Genomic DNA, 13172 nt, shown 5'->3' with positions numbered 1-13172 from the left:
TCGACAGGGGACAGTGTGGGAGCTGAATCACTTCCCTCCTGGGTCATTTCAAGGGAGAAGGAGAAGTTTCCTGAGTGCTTCCCGTCCTCTGGGAGGCTGGTCTCCGAGGAGGAGGCGAGAACCGGGACACTGTGTCCAAGGGAAGGCCGAGTGGGGTGTTGGGCTGGGATCTTCTGGGATGGCCCTTCTCTCCGCTGCAGCCCAGAGTAGCCGTCTAGGCGAGGGGGCAACGGCTCTCGTTCTGGGGACAGGTGTGGCTCTGAGTCCTGGCTCCACCTTCAACAGCTCTGTAACAGACAAGGGACCTCTCTGTGCCTCAGCTCCTTCACCCGTAAAATAGGGCCATTCAAGCTGGGTCCTCAGCATGGAACCTCATGCAGCTTGACTTCGCAGGGAATGTCAGCTGTCTAACCCAGCCGGGAGCCGCACTGAGTGTGTGTAACCCTTGCTGCAGCTCCGTGAGGTAGGCATTGCCACTACCCACAGTTGGCGACATGACCCAGGGAGCAAGGCCTGGGGGGTGGGGCAGTGATCTGCCTCCACAGCTTCTCAGTACAAGCCTGGACGGCCTGAGGTCGGTGGGTTCTCAGGGTAGCTTAGGCCAGGTGGCACCTACGAGCTGCCAGGGACCGGGAGCTTGGGGCCGTGCGCCTGGGGCCATGCTCCTGGGGCTGGTAGGGCCTGCGGACCGCCCTGTCTGAGCAGCCAGCAATCTGGGCGGTGGCCAGAGAGCCATCCTCCTCGGTTAAAACCCTGCAGCCAGTCTCCCTGCTGTGCAGACACATAATTATATTTCACATTAAAGGGGAAGCTGGAAGCCAAGGGGGCCAGGGAGCCCTTTGAGGCCTGTGCTCCGGGCACAGACCTGCCTCCTTGGCCCAATTCTGTGGCCCCAAGGCTGAGCAAAGGGTCAGACTGGTGATAAAATGGGGTCTTCCTGGGCCAAGGCCCAGCCGGGCAGGTCTGTCTGCCAGGATGAAAGGCCCGGGCCTGGCGGGAGGTTGAGAGATCTGAGGCCCAGACAATAGGTCCCAGGAGGCTGGGAGGGTAGGGCGAGTGGGGACAGGCTAGGAAGAAAGCCTGAGCCTTGCAGGGGTGGCAAGAGAAGAGGGTCACACGGGGATCAAGTCAGCAGAGAGAAAGAGAGAGAGAGACAGGGAGAGAGAGAGAGAGTAGGGGGAGGAGCACCGAGGAGAAAGCAGGAGATGGGAGAAGCCAAACAGAGCACAAGATGGGGAGGAGAGAGATGCTATTAAAGAGGGGGAAAGGATGTATGTATACGAGTGTGCATGCCTGGTGCGCAGAGAGAAAGGATGCCATGGGAATGATGTACAAGCCAGGATCTGTGTGCACATAGGCACACGTGCAAATACCACCCTGTGCGCACACGTATGAGTGTGTGTGCACCTGTGCACCTGCAGCCGTCATACCTGTCCGGGCGTGCATCTTGCCTGCTTGTATGCTGACGCCCGAGTGTGTGTACCCGGCTGTGTGCACGCGTGTGTGCAAGATTCCCTTGCCTGTGTGTGCGCTGGCCATGCACCTGTGTGTGCGCGTATCCCTGGAGGACATGCCTCTGTGTGTGTGTGTGTCTGTGTGTGCGCGCGCGCGCCCCATTGCGCAAGTGGCTGGCGGTGTGTGTGCGGGGGGCGGCCCGGGGCTGGGGGCGCTCTGGGCCAGGCTCGGGCCCGGGTGGGCGGGGGCAGCGGCGGCGCGGCGCGGGGCGGGCGTGCTCTCGGCGGAGAGTTAGAGGAGTTGCCGAGCTGGGTTCTGGTGGCAGCGGGGCGCGGAGCTGGGAGCGCGCCGAGCTTCTGCCTCCAGCCGCCTCCTCGCCCTCCATTCCTCTCTCCCCGCCTTCCCCGGGCCTTGCCGCTGCCACCGCCTCCCTGGGAACGGTAGCCGGGGGCGAGGGGCTGGCGCGGCCGGAGCGGGCGTGGAGGCGCGGGGCGCCGGGGCGTAGAGGGGAGCGCGCCCGGCCCTGCCCGGGATCAGATAACAGCCGGCGGGGGAGGGGGTGGGCCGGCCGCGCTCATAGCCGGACGGAGGGACGGACGCCAGCCGCGCCGGCCAGAGCGAGCGCCCCGCGGCCGGGGGCGCCGTCCAGGCGCGCGCCCCCGACCCGTGGCTGAACTGGGCAGATCGGCGCCCCAGACCCACGCACCCCTCGGAATGGAGCGCCCCCGGGGGCTGCCCTGAGGCGGCGGCGGCGATGCAGCCAGCGCGGTGGCGGCCGGGGCCAGGAACGGCCGCCCGGAGCTCGGAGGACGCTGAGCGCGCCGCGCCCGGGGCACTGACCGAGGTAAGTGCGCGGCCGCCCGGCGCCCGGCCCCCTGGGGGCCCGACTCCAGCTCCCCGAAGGCCTCTCCCCAGCCCCGGAGCGAGCACGAGGTGGTGCTGCAACAGGGAAGGTGGGGCGGGAGGGTTTTTTTTCTTCCTCTCGTTTTCTGTTTTTTTTTTTTTTCCTCCCTTGGTGAGCCATCGGAGGAAATGCTGACTGCGAGCTTTTCTTCCCCTGCCATGTCTCTGGCTACTGCCACCAGGGAACTTTGCTCCTTGCTAACCTTCGTCCTGGGGGCGCTCCGGGAAACTTTGAGGCACCCTCGGTACCCCTCTGGCTGACTAGCATATGGGGGCTCGGGAGGGAGCGTGGGGAGGCACTTTCGCGCGCGGCATCAGTCCTACGCGTGACCTTCCCCGAGACCCCGGGATTGGACGGGGTGGGGGGGCGTAGAGGGGGACTCAGTCTACCAGTGGCTCCGAAAATGCCCCCAGGCCCCAGATCTCCGGGTCCTTGGAGTCATTTCTCTTTCCCACCTCCTGTGCTCCAATGGAGTAAAAATATTCTGGAAATGGTGTTTTCCGCTAGCCAGCGAGCCGGCAACTCAAACCGCACCTTTTTGCTTTTAGAAGTCAGCCTCGATCGCAGAGGGGATGACCCTTCAGCTGAGAAGCCCCCAGGGTTTCAGGGCAGGAGTTCCTCTTATGCGCTAGCCTCTGCTCTGGGTGCCCAATGGGGAAGTGGGATAGGGAAAGTGGGGGCTCAGTGGAGCGACCCCTGGGGCGGGGAGCTGCTGGGAGGGGGTGGTGAAGCTTCACATGGGAGTTGAGGCCCCAGCGCCTGTCTGTGCTGCCTGTTCTGAGCAAGTGTGCCCTGGTCATATGAATATTTTAAAACCTGTGTTTGGAATGGGAGGTCACAGAAAGTGTTTCTTTGGAGGTGGTCTTCTGTTCTGGGAGGTTCTTGCCTCCTCACAGCCTGGAGTTGCTGTGACTTGGGACCACCATGTTACTCATTTCCTAGGGGGTGTACCCATCTAGGAGTGCTGCACTGCCTGTGACCGTTTCTACTTTATCCTTTGCTCCCAGTGCCCAGGCTGGAGCCCTGGGATAAAGTGCTGGGGACCTCCTGCCCCCCCATATCCACCTCCTGGAACCCAGGTTCACAGGCTGTCTCCCAGGATCGGGGAGGCACCCACACGCCGCCGCTGAAATCAGCAGCCGCCTCCTCGAAGGTAGAACCCAGAAGGCGTTAGCCTCCGGCCTACCCCTTACTCCTCCCTTAGATGCCAAAGAAAAGTCCATCCCGCTACCTCCCCAGGAGCCCAGGCTCACTTTGTGCTAGGTTGCTCCTTTGTGGTCCCTCATGAGGCCTCCTCCCTGGGCAGCTGCCAGAGGGCAGGAGATGGCCAGGGAGGAGGTCCCAGCCCTAGGCCCACTGGAGGCCTATGGTCTTTCTTATGTGGAATGCACTGTCCTCTGTTCAGAGAAAATCACTTCCCTCCTTGCACTGGGACCCCGAGGAGAATCCTCAGAGAAGTCTGCCCTCAGCTGTCTGATGGTCCCTTTCATCCAGTCGGGGGACTGGATGGGTTGGCAGCTCTGAGAAGGGGATCTTGGAAGGGCTCCCTTCAGTGGGGTCAAGACTCATTAGGGAGAGTGGGGTGCAAAGGGGAGGTACTTGCGTGAGCACTGCCGGAGGCCAGCACAGGTGCTCCAGTGAGCCAGACAAGAGGAAAGACCCTTGCTCTCTGCGGGTGCACCACTAATGAGGGGGTACTCTGTAAATTCTAGGGGTTGGCACTACTTTGACTTGATTGGCCTGTCCCTGGACCCCCTCGCTATCATGCCCACCTGCCACATCAGACTGCCCTAGGGCTTCCAGATTGCTCAGGAGGGAGATGTGGTGTGGATCGGCACGTGGTGGAAGGATGTTCCATGAGCTGTGCTGTGCTGGGAGAAAGATATGCCCAGAGAGGCACAGGGTCTTGCCCAAGGCCACACAGCTAGTTAGGGGTTTGAGCAGAACCCTCCCATCTCGCTCTTCCCAAGCCAGGCGGCTGCCCCTGTCAGGCCTGTTATCCCAGGGCCATGGTGTCTGCCCGAGGCCGAAAAGCGTAGCATTGGTGGTCCTGCGGCAGGGAAATAGTGGGGACAGCAGTGAGGAGAGGAGTAACAGTAGCGGCGACAGCAGTACCCTGCAGTTCTGCAGTGCTGGGCCGGACTCCGCCTGCGGGTGCTCTCCTCAGGCCCGGCCAGCCCTCTGGTGCCCCGGGCCACAGTTGGCAGCACCAAGCATGGCACCCAGAGGCCTTGGCGCATGTCTGGGGCAGAAGCAACTGCGTCGTCACTCCTGGCAGCCTCTGTGGCCCTTGCCCAGCCCCAGGCTGCAGGCTGCTGGGGCCCCCTCAGAACCCACCTGATGCCCACTGTTCGTCTCGCTGCTCCCAGGCCTGGCTCGGGGCCGGAGCGGCCTGCTGACGGGTGCACCTGGTGTGTGTGGCTGGGCGCCCGCCAGGGCTTCGCTGGGAGTGACACACAGGCACACCTGCCCCTCCCCTGGGGCCTGCAACCAGAGCCCCGCCATAGGCTGGACGAGGCCGGGAGGGAGGCAGCTCAGGGGTGGCAAGAGAGGTGGAGGCCAGGCCAGCCACTCGAAGGTGTGGTGGGTGTGAGCTCCGTCCCCGAGGCCAGCTGTGCCAGGGGAATTGGCTGCGTGAGAGGAAGACAGCAAAGGCTGAAGATGAAAGCAAGATAGCCGGCTGGAAACTGGGCCGCGGGCAGGGCAGGGAGGTTGGAGGCTTCAGAGGAGCCTTGGGGGTGGGGTGGGGGGGCTGGGCCGAGGCAGGCGGATTTTCCAGAGGAGCTGGGGCCGCAGGCGGGTCTGGAGCCCTCACTGGGCGCTGGCTCAGGGCCCAGCACTCTGCCACCTGATGTAATTTCCTAATGGCCTGCCAGTGCAGAGGTGGCCTTAGCTCCATTGTACAGACAGGAGATGTGAGGCCCAGGGAGGCACCGGGAGGGACTGGAACCTGCGTCCCTCAGATCCTGAGCCCTGGCGCTCCCCCCGCCCCACCCCCCGAGACAGAGCTGTGCCTTCCCTCCCTCCACAGACACCTGCCTGGTGCCCTGGGATGTCTCCCGCCACCTCCCTGGGGCCTAGTGAAGGCTTGGGCTTGCAGTAGGTGCTCAGGCAGTGCTCAGGGGGCCTGCGTCTGGGCTGCTTTCTCTGGACCCAGAGGCCTTTGTGGGAACTCTCTCCTCGCTGTGGCTGTGGTGCCAGGGCCTATGGTGGGCTGTGGGCTCTAGGGCTGGAGCCCTGGGCAGCCTTAGCTGGGACCCCACTGTGGAGTGTGGCATACAGAAGGCGCTTAATAAATTGGTGGAAATCATCTATAATCCATCCAAAGAGAGGGATACCCGGCCCCTTCCCTCAAGAAACTCACTGTTGGGGAGGAGGCTTCGGGGCAGACAGCCAAGGTGAGTGAGGCCCGTGGTGTGACTGTGGCTGAGTCACTTCTCTTAGCGTGCAGTTGCTCATCTGTGAAGTGGGATCAAAGCCTCAGCTGGGGAGGCTCCTGAGAACACCTGGGAGGGGAGAGTAGAAACGGAGCTTCAGGGTGGAGGGGGATCTGAGCGGAAATTGGGGTGTGGAAGGGGAACTCCAGGAAGGGGGAGAATGTGGACATTGGTGGTGCCAGAGCCTTCAGCATCTGTCATTCCAGGGCAGCCTTTCCTTGGACGTGTGGGGACACTGAGGCCCAGGGAGGGCTGCAGCATGAGAGGGCCCCAGACACAGGCCTCCTGCTCCTACGGGGTACCCCTCCTCCCTCCCCCACTGATGGGCCACAGCTCAGGTCTTCCTGCCCAGCTGCTGAAGTGGCAGCTGTGGAGGCAGCGTGAGGTCAAGGGGACCTGGGGGACCCCTGGGCCAGCCCCCCTCATTGGCCTTCAGCCCTGGAACACCAGATGGAGTACCATTTGCCCAGCCAAATAGGAGCGGGAGCCCCTTCCTCCGTGATCCCGGGGAGCCAGTCCACCCTGGCCTGGCATTGATGCTGCCCTAGAGTCCGTGGGAGAAGCCCTCTGGCTCCTGCCAGGGACCCATTATCTTCAACCAGCTCCCCCTCGTTCCCTCACCGGTGGTCTGGAGCTCTTTTGAGGACTCAGGCTTGCAGAGGAGCTGGAGAACGACAAAATCAAGCCTTCAGAGTGGCTATGGCTGCCTGAACACCTGCTGTGAACTTGACACCATCTGGGGGCTTTGGTCTCCACCTCAGGCTCAGGAGCCTCCTGTGGTCCTTTCCCACCCCACCGCAGCTCAGAATGAAAGCCGCACTCCTCGCTGTGGCCGCAGGGCCCCGCACTGTCTGATCCTCAGTACTCCCCTCTCTTCCCACCACTACCTTCCTCTCCTCAAGTTACCCTGCCTTTCTCCTTGCTGCACCTCCAACACACGGAGCCTGCTTCTGCCTCAGGGCCTTTGCACTTGCCACTCCCTCTGTTGGAAACACTCTTCCCCACATCTCCACACAGCCTCCTCCCTCACCACCTTCGGGTCTTGTCCACATGCCACCTCCTCCATGAGGCCTCTCCTGGAGAACACCATGGCCTCCTTTTACCCACCTTCCCTCTCCTGCTTTTTTCCTCTGTAGAGTTTAATGCCACCTGCCACATTATGTTTCACTTGCTTGTCTTGCGTATTGCCTGTCTCCCCTACTGGGAGGCAAGCCCTTGAAGTGCAAAGTTTTGGGTTCAGTTTGTGACAACTGTGTCCCCATTGCCTCCAGCAGCATTCAGTGAGCAAGAGAGGCTCAGCAGACATGCGTGGAGTGAATGCGTCGGTTCAGCCATGCCCAGTGCCTGATACACCGAGGGTGCTCACAGCAGTGGTAGCTGCAATTATTGTCCCACTCTGCAGATAAGAAGACCCAGCCTCGGGGAGGTGACATCACTGGCCCAGAATTGTGGGGCTCGTGGGGAGCAGAGCCAGCTTTCATACCTTCTCTCTGAGCCCTTGGCCTGCCATCTGTCTACGTAAGGGGGAGGCAGTTGGCATGTATTTCAGGCCCCGACTCTGCATTGAGCTCTTTATGTCTGACCTTACCCGCTTTGCGCTCTGACCCTTGCCATGTCCCAGGCCCCTGGCTTGCTTCCAGCTTAGGAGGGCTCCCACCCCAACTCTGTGGGGGCCAGAAGCCATTCCCATTGCAGAGTTCAGCAAACTGAGGTGCAGAGAGTCGGGGACACGCGGTCCAGCGCTTCTCTTCTCGTTTGTGCCTCTCTGTGCCTTCCTTCCATAGGATATGTGTCGGCCTCCTGCGGGGGCTGGGGACGGCCGAGGGGACGGTGTCTCCATTTCTCGCCCAATTAAGCATTTTCACATGCCCGCTGGCCCTTCGTGTCTTGTGTCGATGTGTCCTACCTCCTTTGCCCCGTCTCTGTTTTTAAACACGACATCTAGGTTTAAAATATTTGTGTGTGTGTGTGTTTCAAGATTTGCCATGATCAACTTGAGCAGCTTCCCAGTTGTAAGAAGAACCTACAAGCGTTCTAGTTGGCAAAGCACAGCCCCTCCCGTTTCCCCGGATCGTCCCAGGCCTCTGCCAAGCTCGGGTTTACACCCCTTCTGTGGGTGAGCAGACAGATTCCGAGGGGCTGGGCCTCTGCCAGCGCTGCTTAGCTCCGCCAGGCACCCACTGGGCTGTCCCAGTGGCACTGTCCCCCGGACGCCCACCCTCTGGGGCAGAAGAGGGATCGGGTCCCAATGAGCAGCAGAGTGACTGTCACCAGCCTGCAAGTGGGTGACTGAGGGAAAGGGTGCAATAGGGATGTCCCCTGGGGGCAGGCAGGCTGAGGCCCAGAGAGGGACAGTCCTCAGCCAGAGGTGCTACAGCTCGTTAGGAGCAAGGTTGGGGGTGGTGATCCAGACTCTCTCTACCCCAAAGCCTCCTTGCAGCTGTTGGGAGACTTACTTAGGAGAGCGTCTGAGATGGGGAGGTACTGAGCCGTGTGTGTGTGTGTGTGTGTGTGTGTGTGTGTGTGTGTATGTGTGTGTGCGTGCGTGCGTGTGCACGCGTGCTCGCATCTGATGGAGAAACAGGCTGAGAGGCTGAGGGCAAGAGAGGTCTGGGAGGGGCTGTGCAACCCCCACCTCCTGCCCACCTCCCTCTCCTTCCAGCTGCAGCCTGAGCCCCCTGAGCTGGCGGCTCTAGCCCTGCAATTCTCCAGCACTTAAAGCAAAAATAAATCACCGCCAGCAGCTGGCGTTCCGGGTGGTAGCAGCCGCCTCCCTCCTGCCCCCGACCCTGTGCCTCTGGGCTTCTGGTTCCAGGCCAAGGCCAGGCCAGGCTTCCACTCAGGCCTGTGGGGGACTGGCGAGCACTGGAGAGGGCTGAGGGCAGCCGGCCCCATCCCTGCATGGGCCCAGAGTTTGGCAAGGCTCTGAGAGCTGTCGGGGTCCCCGGAAGGCCGAGGTGGAAGTGCTCACAGGGCTCCTGAGGGTGTGGGGCTCTGGGGGCAGGTGGGGAGCTCCAGCGTGCGACTTCCCAGAGGCCTTGGCGATGGCCTTGTGGAGGCGGGGTGTGGACAGGGCCTGGGAATCCCCCATCCAGTCCACCCTCAGGACCCACCCCTGGCGTTGGTTCCCTCCCTTTCTGCGAGGGGTGGCTCTGGGCGGGGGAGCTCGGGGGTCCTTCCTGCTCTGTGTACTTTGCCGGGGCGTGAGTCTGGGGCTCTGGGCCCCGTGCCTCAGATGGCGGCTGAGGTGCGGGTGGATGGAAGCAGATAAAAGAAACCAGTGAACGAACACAGAAGGCAGCGTAGACTTTGTCCTCTTTTCTCATTAATCGTTATACTTTTTAATTACCCGAGTGTTCAATGCTTGTGGTAAAGTATGAAACCAGTGGAAGGGTGGCAAGCACATTTCTCCTTCTCGAACCCTGTCTCCACCTCACCCCACCCCAAAGCTTTATGTTCTTGAAGTGACCATTATTAGAGAACTTTCTGGACTGTCTGAGTGCTTACGCAAACATGTGAAGGTAGTTATATAAACATGCCGACATCTATAGTTCCCCTTCTCCTTTCTTCCTTTCTTGCTTTCTGGTTTTTTTTCCCCATGGGATCATTCCATACCTGCTGTCCCTGCTGCTGCCCCAGTGCTCCAGACCCAGGGATTTCGTCCTCTCTCCTTTGATGGGCCTTGGGTTGAGGGCTGAGTCACAGAGTCTCCAGATCATAGAGTCTTAGCCGCGGAGTCTTTGAATGCGCAGAGCCCCCCAAGAGCACAGGTCACAGTTTCTTTGAGTTGTGAAGTTGTAGCCTCTTTGAGACACAGAACCTAGAATTGCAGAATTGGTGCATCTTAGCCCTGGGAGAGGTGCCGAATCCTCGATGGGGTACCTCCTTCCTCAGAACTCTCTGGGAGCATTGGGGGAATCCAGATCTCCTTGGCTCCAGCCAGAATTTCTGATGCGGAGGGTCTGGGGTAGAGTCTGGGAATCTGCACTTTCCGAGCTCCCCACCGGCACAGCCCCCTGCTCAGCCCCCCGCTGGGAAGTCACTGGGCTACAGGGAAGCTCCCGGATTCAGGCTAGGTCCCCCCCGCTGGGGGTCCTAGGGACCACTGTGCCGACCCAGCTGTCACTCTACACAGTCTGAACAGTGTGGGGAAGGAAGGTACTGGCTTCAGTCTGCATAGTAGGGGGTGTGTATGGGAGGAAGGGTCTCTGTTCGGGAAATTGGGCACCCCTGATTCATCCCTGCGCTGTTATGTCTCAGGTGTCCACCACCTGCTTGGCCAGCCCTGTCATTCCCCTAACCTGGTTTGAACCGCATCTGAAGGACAGCGCCAGGCTTGTTCCACTGAGGGCCCCTGGTGGGGAGGACCTGCTAGCCTAAGTCTGAGAGAGGTATGAGTCCCCACTGCTGCTCTTCTATCCCAAGCCTCAATTTCCCCATTTACAGAATGGGCATGAATACTGTGCCCACATCTGGGCATCCACTTTCTCATCCCCTCTTGGCTTTGGTTCTGTGGTCAAGGCAGGCAGGGCAGCTTCCTCCCTCTCTCTGCTCCCCGACCTGCTGCCATTCGGGCCGGAGGCGCAGCCATGCCCATTTTCTTGGCCTGCTGAGCTTCAAGCTGTCGGCAGCACCTGCCTGGCTGGGGTGGCCAGGCCACCTACTGGGCCCCAGGAGCCTTCAGGACCATTGGAGGGGGTGCCCCCAGCAGTCTGCGGGGAAGCTGCAGTGTGGTCCTGCCTCTCCCTGGGGGCTGCGTAGTGAGGAGACCCTGGCCACCCTCTTCCTTTCCCCTGCTGACCCTGCCAGCCCCCGCCTCACGGGCACCCATGGGGCCTGGCCCTTATCCTGCAGCAGATGCTTTAGGCCTGAAGCTCCAGGGCCGGGTGACCAGGCTTTGGGCCCCGTCCTGACCCGGCGACCTTCTTGGTGGTTGCAGGACAGGCTGTGGCTCGAGTCCTCTGGAACTGTGACCCGAGCCAGTGGTCTCAGTTTCCTCATCTGTGAAATGGGAACACTAGGGGAACTGGGTTGAATTAATCCATACACTTGAGGTTGTGTCTGGCTTGTGGAAGGAATGCAAAGGTAGCAGTCCGGTGGGGGACAATCAGCCAGGTCCAGAGAAGAAGATAGACACTGGGACAGCGGGAGCAAATTGCACCCTGTGTTGGTATCCTGTGGCTGCTGTAGCAAATTACTCCAAGCAGAGTGGCTTAAAATGACACAGATTTATTATATCCCAACTCTGGAGGCAGGAAGTCTGAAATCAGGATGTCGGCCGAGTTGCTTCCTACCCGAGGCTCTGAGGGAGAATTCTTCCAGGCCTCTCCCGGCTTCTGTAGCTGCCAGCAAGCCTCGGTGTTTTTTTGCCATATATATATATATATATCCCTCCAATCCATGTCTGGGTCTGGTCTTGTCATGTCTTCTCTTCTAAAGACACTTGTCATTGGATTTAGAACCCATCCTAATCTAGAATGGTCTCATTTCCAGATCCTTAATTTAATTGTATTTGCAAAAATTGTCTGAAGAAGGTCACATTCACAGGTTCTGGGTGGACATATCTTTGTGGGGGGCTGTCATTCAACCTGCTACACATCGTCTATGTCGTCAACCAAGATACATTGTCCTGTATATTGATTTTTTCCTTTTTCAGAAAAATAATCTATTTTAGCCGTGTATTTTGGAGTCCTAGAGCACTGGAGTTACATGCTTGGTCTCTGCCACTCAACAGCTGTGTGTCCTTGGGCAGATTTTATTTGATTGCGTCTCAGTTTGCTCACCTGCAAAGTGGGGATATTAATGGTCCTTCCTCCCCTGAGGCCATTGGGAGCAGTGAGAGGAAACATGCAGCGCTGGGATGGGGCGGGTACAGTAGATGACACCTTTTGTTACTACATCGATCAGTGAAATGGTTATGAATCCAACTGGCATTTCCCACGTGAGGTGACTTTCCATTTAGTTCTCCTGCCTCTTTCTGATGTGTGTCGGTCTCTGCCCAATGCCAGGGCTGTAACTGCCAGAGCGAAACCGAGGTACTTAGGTCCTCATGCCCGGGGTTGTCCAAAAGTTCCAGAAATGGCCCTGTGGGGTCTGAGGGCCTGTGCCTTTGTGACTTAGAGAGCTGTCACTGCTGGGCCCTCCAGCTAGTCATCCCTGGGCCCCCAGGTGTCAGCGGAGTTAAGTGTGCAACCCCCCCACCCCCCGCGCCCACGGCCACCAGTGTCGCCTGCCACCCAGACCCTGCCGGTTCCGGCCGTGAAGAGCGGTGCTTCTCCCTCAGTGGCTTCATTTGTCTTTGGCTTGTTCTAGAGCCAGGTGAGAAGCTTTTCGTGTCAACACACCTTCCTGTAGTTTTTCTGGGCGCTGTCGTCTCCTGCAAAGAGGTTACATTCGTGCCCTTCCTCATTCCCCCAGGTTGAGTCCCTGGGAGTCACGTGGTGTGCCCCCGCTGTGCCAGGAACCCATTCTCGTCCCTGCGGCTCTTTGGGGCAAACCCCAGGGACAGGAGGCGGCTGCCTCATTTCACAGAGGCCAGAATTGAGGCTCAGAGAGGCCGGGTGGCAGCCCCTCCTGGCTCTGACAACCCAGTCTGCGTCCCCACCCCCTGAGAGCTGGAGGTGGCAGGAGGGAGGGGGCTGCATTTCCTTCATACCACCCTGCCCCCCCCATCCCCACCCCAGGCCACCAAGTGGCGTCCCTGTGGAGATGGCCCGGGCCCTGAGGAACTGCTGCAGTGCCTGGCCCGATGCCACATGGCCTGCAGAGCCTGGGTGTCCTCCGCCCCCTCCCTTGGCTTCTTGTGGCCGTCAGGAATTTGGGGGGCTTCAGGAAAGTGCCAGGCCTGCTGGTGAAAGCAGCAGCCCGTGGTGTCACCCAGAGCCTTTATTTCTCAGGAAGTGGCGTGACGTTTCGGTGAGACTTGGCACCCAAAAATCATAATGAAAATGACTGTTTACCCAGTGTCTTCTGGTGCCAGGCGCTGTGCTCAGTGCTTTCCCGAACATTATCTCACTTAATTCTCAAAATGTCCTGGCCAGGCTGGGGGAGCAAGGCTTGAGAGATGAGCCACTGAGGGACGTAAAGGGTCAAACAGCATTTGAACCCTATGACTAAGAAGTCCTATGAGTGCGCCTCAGTTTCTCTTCAAAGCCATGAAGTCTTCTAGGGATCCCGCAGGCCCTCCTGGGTTCTCCCCTGAGGGGCAGAGGTGCCCTGGGCGAAGGATCTGGGAAATGCTCTGTTGGGCATGAGCCAGGTTGGCCTGGATTCAAATGGGGCTGGCCCCCTCTGCTAGCTGTGGTCTCGAGGCAAGCAGCTTCACCTCTCTGAGCCTCAGTCCCTTATTCTGAGAAATGGGGCTAAGTCTACCCCGT

The 13172-nt window shown here is 59.8% G+C and overlaps 2 protein-coding genes across 7 annotated transcripts in view; both read left to right on the top strand.

Annotated features, from left to right (window-relative positions):
* Positions 1-2165: 2165 nt before the first annotated feature.
* KCNJ12 (potassium inwardly rectifying channel subfamily J member 12) overlaps positions 2166-13172 on the top strand; it is a 43577-nt gene continuing 32570 nt past the window's right edge. For 3 of the 4 annotated variants that reach the window (XM_047706710.1, XM_047706711.1, XM_047706709.1), the window contains exon 1: positions 2166-2299. The gene's annotated coding sequence lies outside the window, so the exon portion shown is untranslated. The remainder of the gene's footprint in view (positions 2300-13172) is intronic. The other variant, XM_047706712.1, reaches the window with a different exon arrangement.
* LOC125086968 (ATP-sensitive inward rectifier potassium channel 12-like) overlaps positions 2185-13172 on the top strand; it is an 874374-nt gene continuing 863386 nt past the window's right edge. For all 3 annotated transcript variants that reach the window (XM_047706714.1, XM_047706715.1, XM_047706716.1), the window contains exon 1: positions 2185-2299. The gene's annotated coding sequence lies outside the window, so the exon portion shown is untranslated. The remainder of the gene's footprint in view (positions 2300-13172) is intronic.

This window comes from Lutra lutra, chromosome 16, assembly GCF_902655055.1.
Source record: "Lutra lutra chromosome 16, mLutLut1.2, whole genome shotgun sequence".
Lineage (NCBI taxonomy): Eukaryota > Metazoa > Chordata > Mammalia > Carnivora > Mustelidae > Lutra > Lutra lutra.
Note: the sequence above shows the minus strand (reverse complement) of the source record. Positions and strands in the feature narration are given on the sequence as shown.